This window comes from Spinacia oleracea, chromosome 6 (assembly GCF_020520425.1).
Source record: "Spinacia oleracea cultivar Varoflay chromosome 6, BTI_SOV_V1, whole genome shotgun sequence".
In the NCBI taxonomy this organism is placed as follows: domain Eukaryota; kingdom Viridiplantae; phylum Streptophyta; class Magnoliopsida; order Caryophyllales; family Amaranthaceae; genus Spinacia; species Spinacia oleracea.
This window is the reverse complement of record NC_079492.1, coordinates 107208552-107222669: the sequence shown is the minus strand read 5'-3', so window position 1 is coordinate 107222669 and position 14118 is coordinate 107208552.

Sequence of the window (14118 nt, the reverse complement as noted above, 5' to 3'; positions counted from 1 at the left end):
TTGAGTTTCACCAAAACTAACATGTACTCACAATTATTTGTGTACCTTTCCCCTTTAGAATCAACAAGTAACACATCGCTATGGCGGAAAACTATTACTTAGATTGATGTAAAGGTTATCCAAGTAGGTGTTATTTTTGCATGACACCTTTTAACTCAATTTTTTGAATTTGGAATTTAAGGCTCTTACTATGTTGGTTAGATTTGAAGTGAACTAAAATCCTTAATCATGCAACATAATCAAACCATAATCTCATGCATAATTAAGACATATTTAAAGCAATAAATAACTTAAAGCATGCATAAGATTTAAATGTGATCTAGTATGGCCCGACATTATCTTGAAGCTTCAACTTCAAACTCCGTCTTGAATTTCACCATGGGAGGCGCCATTTTCTTCAAATAGGATATGCTATAATTAAAACTAACTACAACTGTTTGATGGTACGCAGGCCACATTTAAATAAAAAGTTTAGTGCATTAGACCAATTTTACATTCAAATTAATGGTACACAGACCATATTTACTATCCTATTTGGGCCATACTAGTCACTTTCCATAACCTGCAAAATAGTACATTTACAATATACCTTTCATCCATTCATTTATCAATGAAATGGCCCACATAACAAGTTAGTATAAAAATCATGCATCACATAAACATTTGCAACAACTAATCAAAGGTTCCAACAATCTACAAATTATTTAACCTTATTAGTTCTAATCGAGTTGTTTTAACCTTAAAGGAATGTAGACCTAATCAAGAGTTTAATGACTAAAAGCTCCCACTAAAACCAAGAATTTACATGCTTTATGTGAGGGGGTCGAAAAAGCACGAGGCTAATGCGTGACCTCGTCCCTCGTGGGTGTGACGATTCTTTTTATTTAATCAAGTGTAATTGGATTTCCTGTGAGTTTACACCCAATTGACTAGTAATATAGGAGTCGCCATTCAGTTTTTAACGACAATGAGAAAAACTGACAAAACCCGGTTATCGTGACATAAAGGGAGTGCAATTATGTTTGACCACGACGGCCGTAGGTTTCCTTGTGATCCCTGGTGTGGGGATCTCTCAACATACACCCACAAGGTAGAGATTGAGGGTTCAGGGGACTGTAACTACCGAGAGGAGTACTTCGCTCGTCGATAACTCCAGAGGCAGGATATCCTTACTAGCTCAGCATAAATAATTGAAGGGACATGCGTTAACTATTAAACTAATCTGAATTGATTTTAGCAATATGCAACATATAATACTAACTCGATCGTGATTATCTGATTTAAATAGCAATAAGGGACCTAGCATGATAATCCGATTTCCCAAAAATATTATATTTGTTAGGGGTGATAGAACAATCAGATTAGGTTAGTTTAACAGTTCATAAAAAGGGCGAGGAAAGCAGTTAAATCATCGAAAAGGGACACATTACGACGCACCCTTGAGAGGTGCGTCACAGTTCTCAGAAAACTAACCACTTTGACTTTGGTATTTCTCCTTTTTATTTAACGAATCTCAATTATGGGACAGGATACATTCTGTTCGATTTATGGATCGATTGCGACAGAACGCGTGAACAGTTTCGCAGCGTGAGGCTTAGGCTAAGGGTTGGAGTCAATACTCAGAATATAATTATGTGTTGTGTGTCCCTTTTACGTCGAATTTAGGGGTCTATTTATAGGGAAGAGTTCGTGGAAAGATAGAATTGCAGAGTTCTAATCCATAAAGAATTAGGAAAAAACACGTACCCAGGTATTTTCAGCGCCCAGGCCTGGGCGCCGAAGATTTCGGCGCCCAGAGCCAGGCGTTGAAAATAGGGTCTGGGCTGTTTTCTTTAGTCAGATTCGGATTCCTGAAATCCGTAGAGTTTGAGACTTTAACCGAGTCTTTTAGCGCGTATCAATTTTATGACGGAATGCGTCTGGGCCCGTTACGAACTCTAGGCTCGTTAGGATTTCAATTAATACGTAACTCTTATTTCCGAATCATATTAGGAATAGGATTCTCGTAGTTTTCTATCTCATTTAGGATTTATGTTGGAATGCAACACCTAATTCTGACAGGTTTCTATCTTTTATGATTTGCCACTTTTAGAAGCTACCTTTTACGGCAGTTACTATTTTTAGCAGGTTTCCATAAATAGCAGGTTTCGGGTGAAATGAAAAGGGGAATTGAGATTCGTTTATTTTATAGGAGATGCGTTGTCAAGTGGAGATTTATGCTTTCATCATCGAACCTTTCCCTTTCAGGAATGGGGACAAAAGTAGGTGTCTACAGTTAGCCCCCACTTTGACTGAGTCTTGGAGTAAGACGATGGTCAAAGCATTAGACGGAGTGCGTCACACAAGCCATGGTGTATGTGAGCTGTTTTGCGAGGGTCTCACGAGCCCCCGAGTGATAACATTTGACTTAAGGGTCATCACTTGAAGTGTCGACATATCCCTCACGTGTCATTGGGATTTGTCAACTGATAGTATGGAAACTTCCTCACTTTGTCATTGGAAGGATCTGAAGGTGCGTAGAAACTCCCTCACTTTGTCATTGGGAGTAGCTACAGAGTTTTTCGAAATCAAAGCTGTAAAGAGTAATTGGGCCTGGCCAAGCCCAATTACGAGGTAAAACGTTTTTAAAAATTCTCATTTTCAGGGCTAGCTAAACGAGAAAACCCCCTTGTTTTTATAGGACGTAAAACGAAGGAAAATCCAGCACCCTTGTTTTTATAGGACGTAAAACGAAGGAAAATTCAGCACCCTTGTTTTTATAGGACGTAAAACGAAGGAAAATCCAGCAAAAATTATCGCTGCAGCGACTAAGGACCTGCGCGGTTTAATGGCCCAGACCCCGCCGGCTAAAGATGGCGAGCCTGTCCGCTAAGGGTGGACACCCCGTCCGATAGAAGTGGAGGAATCTGTTTTTGAAATTTGAAAATAAGGACCTACGCGGTTTGTGGCGTAGACCCCGCCGGCTAAAGATGGCGAACCTGTCCGCTAAGGGTGGACACCCCGTCCGATAGAAGTGGACGAATCTATTTTGAAATTTGTTTGTGCTTTTTTGAAAATAAGGACCTACGCGGTTAATGACGTAGACCCCGCCGGCTGAAGATGGAGAGCCTGTTTCATTTTGTTTTTGAAGATTCTATTTTTCGAAAACTGAGGACCTGTGCGGCTAGTGACGCAGACCCCGCCCGCTGAAGGTGGGCGAGCCCTGTCCGCTAAGGGTGGACGCCCCGCTCGCTGGAGGTGAGCGAACCTGAATTCGTCTTTTCGATTTGGGATTTGCGTGCCGCGATCTTGCCCGATTGAGGTGGGCAAGTCCCTATTTCATTTTTTCCTTGTGATTTCTTTTGAGAATTTCTTTTTATTTATTCTCGCAGGAGCGAATTCTTTCGAGGGATGCTCGGATTTAGTTGCAACCTGAATGTGGGTTGACAACGTGCTTAGACGGACCATTGTCTTGTGGTCATCATCCTTTATGGTTTTGAGTTAGTTCTTACGGTCATTTCTTGTTGAAGAGGTTCCTTGGGGATACACATTTCGTAATGTCCTTGATCGTGTTTGGGATTGCGCTCGTAAGTGCGAGCGATCTTTGTAGTGGCGTGCTACTTTTAACAAAGCCGTGAGGTGCGACTTTCGGCAATTTTAAAGTCGAAGGAATATGGCAGGGCCCTATAGAAGTCAGAAAGGGTCTGGGATCATTTTCGGCGCCAAAGCCTGGGCGTTAAAGATTTCGGCGCCCAGCGCTGGGCGCTGAAAATAATTCCTAGCGAGCTTTCTTGATGACACAGTTGGCCTCTTGTTCATTCGTTTATTTCACTTGGAAGTTCTATGTATTCTCTTCTCTTTTGTTTTTTCTTTATTTTTAGAACGTGATGATTTTCTTAAGAAGCTGTAGCCGATTGGTGGACTACGGCGCTTGTCGCTTTGGGGCAATTATTTTAAGGAACTGTTTCTCTTTAAGGCGTACAGTTATTGCAACAGTTGGGCGAGTCTATATGGCCCGAGGAACATACCTTGAGGCGTAAGACTTTGATCGCTCTTGTATATATATTTTTTTCTTTTGAATGCGTTCGTGAATGATGATATGTATGTGTGAACGAGTGTTCATAGAATGGCCGTTGTGTGCGGTCCATTAATCAGTTTGCTTGAATCATATTTTTTTTGAGCAATGACTGATTTTGAATAGTTTGCTTAAAAGCTTGATAGGGTTTAGGCCTATTCATGAAGCGGGCTCAAACATCGTACCCTTTCGATTGTTCAAACATTTGCTTTTTCGATTTTTTTATTTTGCTATAGTCGTTTCGTAGCTTGGAGCCCCCAAGTATGCATGTTGGGATGCTTCCTTTTGGCGTACGATTTTTGTAGGTTCTTTTGAGAAAGATGCCTTGGGGTTCCACTCGTGTAGGTGCGAGCTATCCCTTCCGTGGTAGGTAATGTTTTGCTACTTTTAATCCTTAATATGGAAGTAGTGTGGCTTGCATTTGGGCGATAAGTAATCTTTGCCTCTTTTACACATACTCTCTTTTTTAGACTTGTACCGTGGGATAGGTGAATTTATGGTACGACGTAGGCTTGTGTGGCCTACCAACATGTTTTAGAACATTTCTCCAGGTGTTGGGATATCATTATTATTTTTGCATTGGAGTACTTCATCACGCCTACACTACTACAAAAATGGGCAAAGAGACCCGTCCAAAAAGGCATAAGAGACCTCCTCTGAGGGGGTCTCTAGATGGGGGGGTCTCTTTTTAAAAGAGACCCCCTCTTAGAAATGGGGTCTGTTTCTTAAAAGTTGGAGACCCTTCATGTAAGAAAAGGGGTCTCTTACGTAGGCCTTTAGGAAAATATTTTAGAAGGGAAAGAGACCCCATATGTAAGATATGGGGTCTGTTTATTAAAAATATTCTGACCCCATATGTAAGATATGGGGTCTCTTTGATTTTTTATTTATTTATTTTTTAATAACCTCATACCCCATATGTAAGATATGGGGTCTCTTTGATTTTTTTATTAATTTCTTTTCTAATAACCTCGGACCCCATATGTAAGATATGGGGTCTCTTTGAACTTTTTAGTATTATGCCTAGAGAGCCCTTTTTACGAATAACGGGTCTCTTTTCATGTATTTTTTTTTAAAAAAAAAAACGTTAATTCAGTACCTGCTATTAAACTTACATTAAAAAATCAACTTTAATAAAGCACCAACTATTATATATTCAACTAAAAACTCTTCTACAAAATCGTTCATGATCTATCATGAACATATATCCAAAAAATTTACATATATATCTGAAAATTGTACAAGTACAAGAAATATATATAATCAATATAGCCTCATTTAAACCTTGCATCTTCATTGATATGCTAATCATTCCAAGGCCGGGACAACCACAAGCTATGCTTCTGATCCCTAAATCTGTATGTTAGACAAATGTAGAGGAATTAGTACATAAAGAAAAATAGAACACAACACATATGAACATGCAGGGGTAAAACGGATAGCAACTGCCAAAAAATATGAAAGGACTTGTTGTAGCCTCAAATTGTCTCCATCAAATACATAGAGGACAAACCAGCAGGCAAATTGCGCATGAGCTGCACTTGGCTTTCCTGGCTAAAGGGTGTTACGTGACTCATGACAGCCTCAAGAACTTCCGCAAGATTGAATTTAGCAGTTCGGGTTTCCATGTAACTACAAGCAACAGTCAAAATCCAGCTAGTTTCAGAAATCTTATCCCCTAATATAAAATTATTGATAGAAAAACCAAAAAAGGTTAAATTCTTAAGTTATTAGAGAAGTGATATCTCTGACAACTAACTTGAATCATCAAATAAAGGGAGCAAGCAAAGGAAGAATGGAAAATGAAAGAACTCCAAATAATAAACTGAATATCGAATCCCCAATAAACTGAACAGTAAATTACATTTCTGAGGTAGAATGTAGAAATTGTTTAAACTCAAAGTTAGAAATCTAAAAATGATCAATGAATAATAAAATCTTGAAGCAATAAAGTCCACTTACATCAGCCACTTTCTCCTAGGAGCTATCTGCAAAGATCCTCTAAATTGCTGAAACCAACCTTCTTTTTCTCATTTTCTAGCATTCCTGTAATTTACTTGCTGCACCACCAAAGGAAATGAATCTTAGTCCGAAATGGATGTACAATATAAGAGATAAAAGATAACATAATCTTTTTATCTTTATTCCAACATTTCATACACCTATATAACTCAAACTCTTTTCATATTATATAATTAAATTATACATCTATATTCCAACCAGCTTTCAAAATGACACCTAGTTACCTCAAATTAGGCAAAAGGCTTAACAACATTCAACGAGAATTATGAACTCCAGCCCTCTTCGATCCATCCCCAAGACCCCAAAACAATTGAAATACATGAAGCACTAAAAAAATAATGGATTACGCCGCTGATTTGGCAATAAGTTGTCACAATCATCTTCAATAACAACTTTTGAATCTAACTGAGCCCCAATATGGAACTTTGAGTAACCACATGAAAACAAATCAAAACTAGAAAGAAACAACAGTAGCCAAACAAAGAAGAGAGAGACAATGAAAAGAAATGTAAAAGGAACTCATGTCTGTAATGTAGAACAGATACCGATGTTTTTATCTATCCAATTCAAGTCTTGTACAAGAGTTTGGCAGGAAAAATTTGCAAATTACAACCAAATATACCCTATCTCTCCTCTCTTTAATTAGCAATATGCACCTTATTAATTATGTCCCCATTACAGATATAAAATGGTAACCAGTCTTCGCATCAATACTATGGAAGACATAGTCTGACAGACAAATGATCTTACCTAAGGAACTTTCCAAGATGCTCTGGCCAGTGAGCGCCCCTCTTATCAAATGGATTTTCATCCCGAACTTCCCGCTTCTTGAAAGTTCTGCCCTTAGTTTGATTCCCTGACGAACTAGGCCTCACACGAATGCATTTCGATGAATCTTTAGGACCCTAATATTTTCATGAAAATTCAACATTAATGGTACAATGAGGCAACGATAAGAGGACAAAATAGAAACAAAATTAGATAATTCACCAACTCAAACATGGTATTTCCGATACCAAATGAGATAAATGAAATAAACTTTTAACATCAAGCTTGAAAAATTCAACAGGAAACTATTCCAAATCAAGGCCCCAACAATAATAATCATTTATCATAGAACAAAACTGAGATAAAAAACTCAATAATCTCAAGACCAGAAACAAACCAGGGAGATATTTCCAAATCTGCTTGCTATAACAGCAAAAAACGCCAGAGAAAAAACAACGGCAACTAACATCAAAATTTAACAAATAACTAGATTATTACTAGCCCATAATAACCATCAAACTCTCAACCAAACAAAATTATCTCTGTTAAACACACTACATTTTGTAGTTGTTTCTACTTCTGCCTAATGTAGCAAGCAGGGACGATGACGACGACCAGAACACTAGCAAAAATAGCTCCAAATAACAGGTAATTGAGTCTTCAATCCTTTGAATTTGTTATTACTTTGCTTCTCCTCAACATAGCTGCTGGAATAACAGCTTCTCTCTTTGTAACTTTCTCCATCAAAACTCCGATCAATTTATCAGATTCTGTCAATTTCTTCACCAATTCATCCATTTTCTCATCCATTTGCTTCACCTTATCCTCAGATTCCTTCAACAAAGCCTTAAGATCCGCAACGAACTCTTCAACCTCATCCGTTTAACTTCGGTATCCACCTTCAGTACCTTCCGAAATTTCCAGTAATATACTGGCCGACTGTGAAGGAAAGTACCACTAATTTTTGAGCAGGACTCTGATCTTATGAAAATAAGGACATCGTTCATTTCTTCATAGTCAAAAGATGCAAAGTTAAACCCCATACATTCCATGAATCCTTTTCCAGTGACCAGAATAAAAGATAAAAAACAAGATGTAAACTCCCAAGTTAACAAACTCCAATATGCAAAGATCGCATAGCATAATGTTATATTGTTATCACACTCTAACCTGCAGCAGAGAATATACATAGAAGAAAAGCTTGATTTCTGAAGGTGCCCTCTTTAGTAATTATTTTCCCTTAAAAAAATCATACTTTCCCCATGAAATTGGAAAATCTAACCCCAAAATTGCAATTACATGAACATTTAAACACAAATCGCAACAATTGAAATTTTAGAAATTCTGGGGGGAAGTCCAACTTCGTGGTTGAAATTGAAGTTGAAAATTTCAGTAAAAAAAAACCTAACTTGTAGCAGAAATTACAAATTGAAATCGAAAATCAAAAGAAACCACAAGAAATTCATAAATTCGAAACAAGAACTAAAGAGAAAAAGAGAGTGATGAGAACAAAAACCTAAATTTGTAGTACGCTAGAGATGATCGACGGTGAGGTCGACGGTGATAGTGAAGACGACAATCGTAGCGCGGGTCTCCGTGTGGTAGTGCGATTCGCCGGTGGTAATGAGTTCGTCAATGGTTGCCTTGCCCTAGCTTCTATGTCGAGAGAAAACCGAAAGAAGAAAGAGGGATAGACTGATAGAGGGCGAATATTGGTTTCGCAAAGTTTTTTTAGGTGCCAAGACAAGTGAAGGAAATAGAGACCCGTTATGTTAGATGACGGGTATTTCTTTATTTTGCTTTTGCTTTTTTTTTCTACGAGAGAGTGGTGGGTCCAGTGATATATAAGAGACCCGTTTAGGTGAATAAAGGGTCTCTTGTTTCTCTTATTTTATTTTCTGTATAAAAAAATTGCTCCTTTTATATATTAGAGACCCGTTAAATTAAATAAGGGGTCTCTGTTTTTTTCCCCACTAATTTTAAGTGGGCCCTTTGACTCATAAGAGACCCGTTATCTATAATATTAGATTTCTTATGCTAAAGAGACCCGTTATGTTGATCAACGGGTCTTTTATTAAGGGTCTCTTTGCCCATTTTTGTAGTAGTGCTAGTTCAGGTGCTCGAACAAGGGTAGCCCCTTCTGCATGGCAGTGCACGGCTTATTACTTCGTTCGATGCGAGGATTCATAGGTGTTTCTTTTTTATTTTTATATCTGGGCAAAACTTGGCTAGCAGAAAGATTCGGCGCCCAGGCTGGGGCGTTAAAGATATCGGCGCCCAGCTCTGGGCGTTGAAAATGATTTCTGGGTAATTTTGACAGTTCTTATCCTTGATTTTTTCTTTGGCTTTTGCTTTGGAACGAGGTAGATTGTGTAACGGGCGCTTGTAGGGCGAGCGTTATGTGCAGTAGTTTGATCGGAGTTTTGGTGACTCGCGATTTTCAGTTACCCTTGGTAATGGGTTGACTTTATATATTTTAAGTAGTGCTTTAGAATTTGGGAGGGGTTGTAGTCATTCTAAGGTTTGTTTTACATGATTGAAGCTTAGGATTGTGCCCCTATGATGTATGTATAGCATTAGCGTCGAGAATTTGCGATAAAATCGTCATTTCGAGTATTTTTAGAGTGTTTTTCTCAAGCCCCCAACTGTAGCTACGGGATTGGCTTGGTGCTATAATTCTTGGCATACGTTTTTATGGTTTCATGGTGACATGGATCATGAACAGTTTGAACCAGACTCGTTTAGTGCGAGGTACGTTCGGGTAGTAATTTGCTACTTCTCTTGTAAATGTCGTATTGTGCGACATTGCCATGGTCAAGGTAGTCACATGTTGAAATATGCCTTGACCAAAAGCTAGGTGCCTTTCTTTACCCATAATCATATTTAGAAATCTTTTTGACTCACTTGCAACATCGGGATAAACGCATACTTAGATTAAACCAACGACTCTTTATTATGTTCGAAGAAGTCTTTGAAAATTATTTGGAAATTATTTAAAATCCGAATCCTACTGTGTACAATCCGAGGTGTCCTAAGTAGGTTGACTTATAGAACGGTTCGTACAGGATTACATGAGTGAATCAAAATACTGTTACGATGTTTGGAATGCTGTCTAAGGATTTGCTGGAAGCCAGGGTGCAGGCGTCAAGATATACTTGTGCCCGTTTGGCATATGTTTTAGGCTTTTAGGGCCATCTTTTCCAAAATTGCGGGAATATAAACCGTTTTCAAATTGACTTAGATTTACTTGGTGTATGTCTGTATAAAAGGTCAAGGTATACTTAGTTCCTTCCCTATCTCTTTCAGTTCAATCTTTTAGCCCCCAATTGCTATTATGTCTTCCCATTAATGATGCTTTTAGATTTCGATTTTAGATGCCCGTGTCATATGTCTGAGTACGGTGAGCCTTGGTTAAGTGCCGAGTCTTATTGACAATGTCTGTTTTTTTTCAAAGGGGATTCGCAAGCATTTGAATTACCATGAACGGGTGCCCTGAGTTCGAAGGAACGATGGGGCAATGTCGTAGAACAATTCTCTTCATTGCAAGCTTACTGCCTTTACTACTTGTTGGCGATTATGACTGTGTCTAGTGGTGAAAGAAGGTCTTTAAGCGAACGACTATGTCTAGTGGTGAAAGAAAGTCTTTAAGTGAGGTAGTTCGCTTTAGGGAGGGTCAAGTCGAGTACTTTAGAGGTCATGGACACTTGCGCTAGCCCCCATTCAATTGAGGCAAAGCGATCTTTTTGAGTCTTGTCTAAGTGCCTAGGAGTGTGAGTGCTCCTTCTGGCAAGGTTACGTGCCTTTATTATTTTTCGATGTGTGCTCATTAATTTTGGCATTTTGATGCCTTGGATTCTTCCTTTTGACTTAAATTTTTCTTTTGACTTGGATTGCAAGTAATTAAATTTCAATAAGGGACTTCTATTTTTTATTCTTGTTTTTCTATAGGCTTTAATATTTTTGCAAATTGGTTGGATCGAATCATGGATTGCCTACGTATCCGCCTTAAATAGATTTAATTTGGAATCAGGTCTTGCGTAGTTCTTAGCCTAGAAAATGGTTTCATAGAATGCCGATTTTAAACAAGTATGTACTGAGGTGGAAACATATTATTTGAAACGGTAGAATAAGTGAAGTTTATTATTATTTGAATCTGCTGCCTTGCCGTAAGCCAAAAAATTTGTTTTATATTTTTGAGTACATGTATTTTCTTTTCATGTGTTTTTTTTTGGTACGTATACCTGAATACGTGTTGTACCCCTCCAAGTGTTCGTTATTTTTCCGTGCATGTGCGGATAAAATGACGAGCACTTCTGGACAAATTTTTCAGCAAGCAGAGAGATTCGGCGCCCAGGCTTGGGCGCTAAAGATTTCGGCGCCCAGCTCTGGGCGCTGAAAATGGTTTCTGGGCGGATATTTTTTGGTGCGCTAAATGCTTCTTTATTTTTCTTTTTTAGGCTAACTTTAGAGGCGCTTTTGCAAAGTTTCTTTTTTATTATTCACATATTTTTTTTTCCTGCACTTTTCATTTGTTTCCTTTTTTTGTTTGTGACTCAAGACGGCTTGAAAGATGGGTTGAATGAGATAGGAGAATTTGTACAGGTATTGGTCAAGCATGAGGATTACATCCGCTAGGACTCACAATTTGCGGCCTCAAGCTAGTGTCATGAATTTACATCAACCAAGGCTAATGAGTAGCATGGGGACGGCTCAAGGGTATATCAACAGGGTGTATTCAAACAAGTTATATGGTCATTATGCTAATGGTGATGTAAGAGACGGTTTTGGAAATAATGGGTATGACGCACGTGTCAATGGCCATGCGTGGTTTGCGGTTGACAACAAGTTCAGGAACAAGAGTCGAGGTAATGGTTTCTTGGTTTATGGCAATGAAAGCATGGATGGGTTAAATGAGCTAAACAGGGACCCCAGAGCGAAGGCGTCTAAGAACATAAGGATTGGAAAGGGTAGACATCGTAGAACTTTATGATTTGGATTGGTTGACTCAATTCTCTTCCTTCGTTTTACTTGTGTAAATTTCGCACTTTGGGAGGTACGGGCTAAGTATTTCATGGCTTGCTCTTTTCGCTCTCCTTTTCTCTTTCTATTTTTTCTTTCTTTTTTCTTGGGATTCCTCCCCAACATAAATTCTTCAATTTTTAATTTGGGCTAAAAGGTAGATGGTTGTGGTCTTTGAGTCACGAGGCGAGACTGAGTGAGCCTCGTTTGGTAGGCCTATAGTAGACCTTTAATTTTAGTAGGCCTAGGGTGGACCTTTAATTTTAGTAGGCCTAGGGTGGACCTTTAAATTGTCTTACTTTGCAAGCGTATTTAGTCGTTTCTTAAAATATGCAAATAGCGTAGATTCAAAATGTTGTTTTTACCTTATTGAATTTTAACGAAAGAATTACATCGAAAGTAATTTTTTTGTTTCTTTTCAGATTCCAGTTTCTGGGATTTAATTGGAAGTTGTGATTTAGACTCAAACTTTCATTAATATTTCTGATTATAACCCATGTATGAATACAAGGAGGTGGCCTAGACTCAAAATAATGACATGGCGTAAGCCTATAATACTTGACCAAGCGACTCTCAGACTTAGGCTAATTGGACCATAACTTTCATTGGTTGACACTTTAGATTTTAACCCTTGGGTGTTCACTTGTCAGGCGCCATTTTGCTTAATGTTGGCAAGGTAGTTAGTTGGGAAGATCGAATTTTTATTTTTGCAAGACTAGAATCATTAGTGCGGCTTCTCTCTCAGTGTGTATTGCTTTACCCCAATGGTAGCCTTATGGTATGCCGATTTGGGTATTTTCATGGTTGGTCATGTTGCATTCATGGAAAATCTTTTAGTCCGTACTTAGTAGTATTTCAAGGAGTGAGTGACTCGAGAGGACTATGATAGTCGTGACCCAATGTGATTATAAGCCTTGAGGCCATTAATTTTTTCTTTGCTAATGGTGTTGACACCTTAGGTTCACTTTGGGGGTTGTGCGACTATGTGGGAATAATTTTCAGAATGTGACTGTTTCCATTTTGCAAATACTATAATATATTCTTTTTATTGGTGAGAGAGAGTATTGAGGCCGTAGACTCTTAGCAAGGGATGACAATTACATATGGGTGCTTTATTGATTCAAATGTTAGAAAGGGAGACTCAATATGGTTTAACCTTTTAATTTGCAGAACGACACCAAGCATTAGGACCGATTCTATGGATAAGACAACCAAGACTTAGGATTTAGATTGTACTTTGGCATAGCCTAGTCTAGACTCGGATTTACTTTTTATTTGAACATTATTTTTTGAAGACTTTATTCGAACACCATTTTTTTTGAATTCTTTGCCCATGTGACATTCAAGGTCGTTTAATTAGCATGCTCGGTTTTGGTGCCGAGCATTGTCGTCGTAGGAGGCCTAACAACGACACAAAGAGTTATTTTATTTTTCACAAGTCGCTTTTTAGAATCAAGTGCCTTTCATACGCTCTCGCAGCAATTTTTTCAAAAAGTTTCTTTTTTGCTACGTATATTTTTTATGCGCGGGCACCGAGGCTGCTGTGCCTGACCAAAAGGCCAGGCAGCAACTTCAGCGCCCAGCAGTGGGCGTGGGAAATTTCGGCGCCCAGCCAGGGGCGTTGAAAATGCGTCCCTGGCTGGTTCTCGTTTTTAGTTTTCGTCTACTTTTGTTTTTGCGACTTTAAATTTGCGTGCTTGCCCTATAACGTCCTTTACGCGTTGTGCAGCGTTTGTGGGATTCGTTACGGCCATCCCGAGCGTCGCTTATTTCTGTGGCGATCGTTCGGGCTTGCGGAACACGTATTTTGGTATGACTCTTTGGCCAATTGGTTCATGAATGTTTGGGCAATTTTTTAAGGTCGTTGGTTTCCTATCATTATTTGTCTAGCATTATTCGTACGCACAATCATAACATAGTCACATAGTTCGCTACACATAACTACATTACAAACATGGATTTGAAACTTAAATATGTCACGTAGTTTATGATAGGCTTCTATGGGTAGTATTTGCGCCTGGCTTGGTACCGCTTCTATCGTAGATCCAACACATGCCCCGGTAGAGGTAGTGTCTTCAACAGACGAATTTCTCCCAAGAGGCCAACCCGCAAGTTCAAGCCAAGGGGGCATGCAGGAGAGAGGGACCTAATGAGCGAGCGATTGGGTTCAGGATAGGTGTACTACCTGCACAAGTACCGAGTGGGAAACATGCGCGGCGTATTCACCCCCCTATTGGCGAAAAAAAAGGTATCCT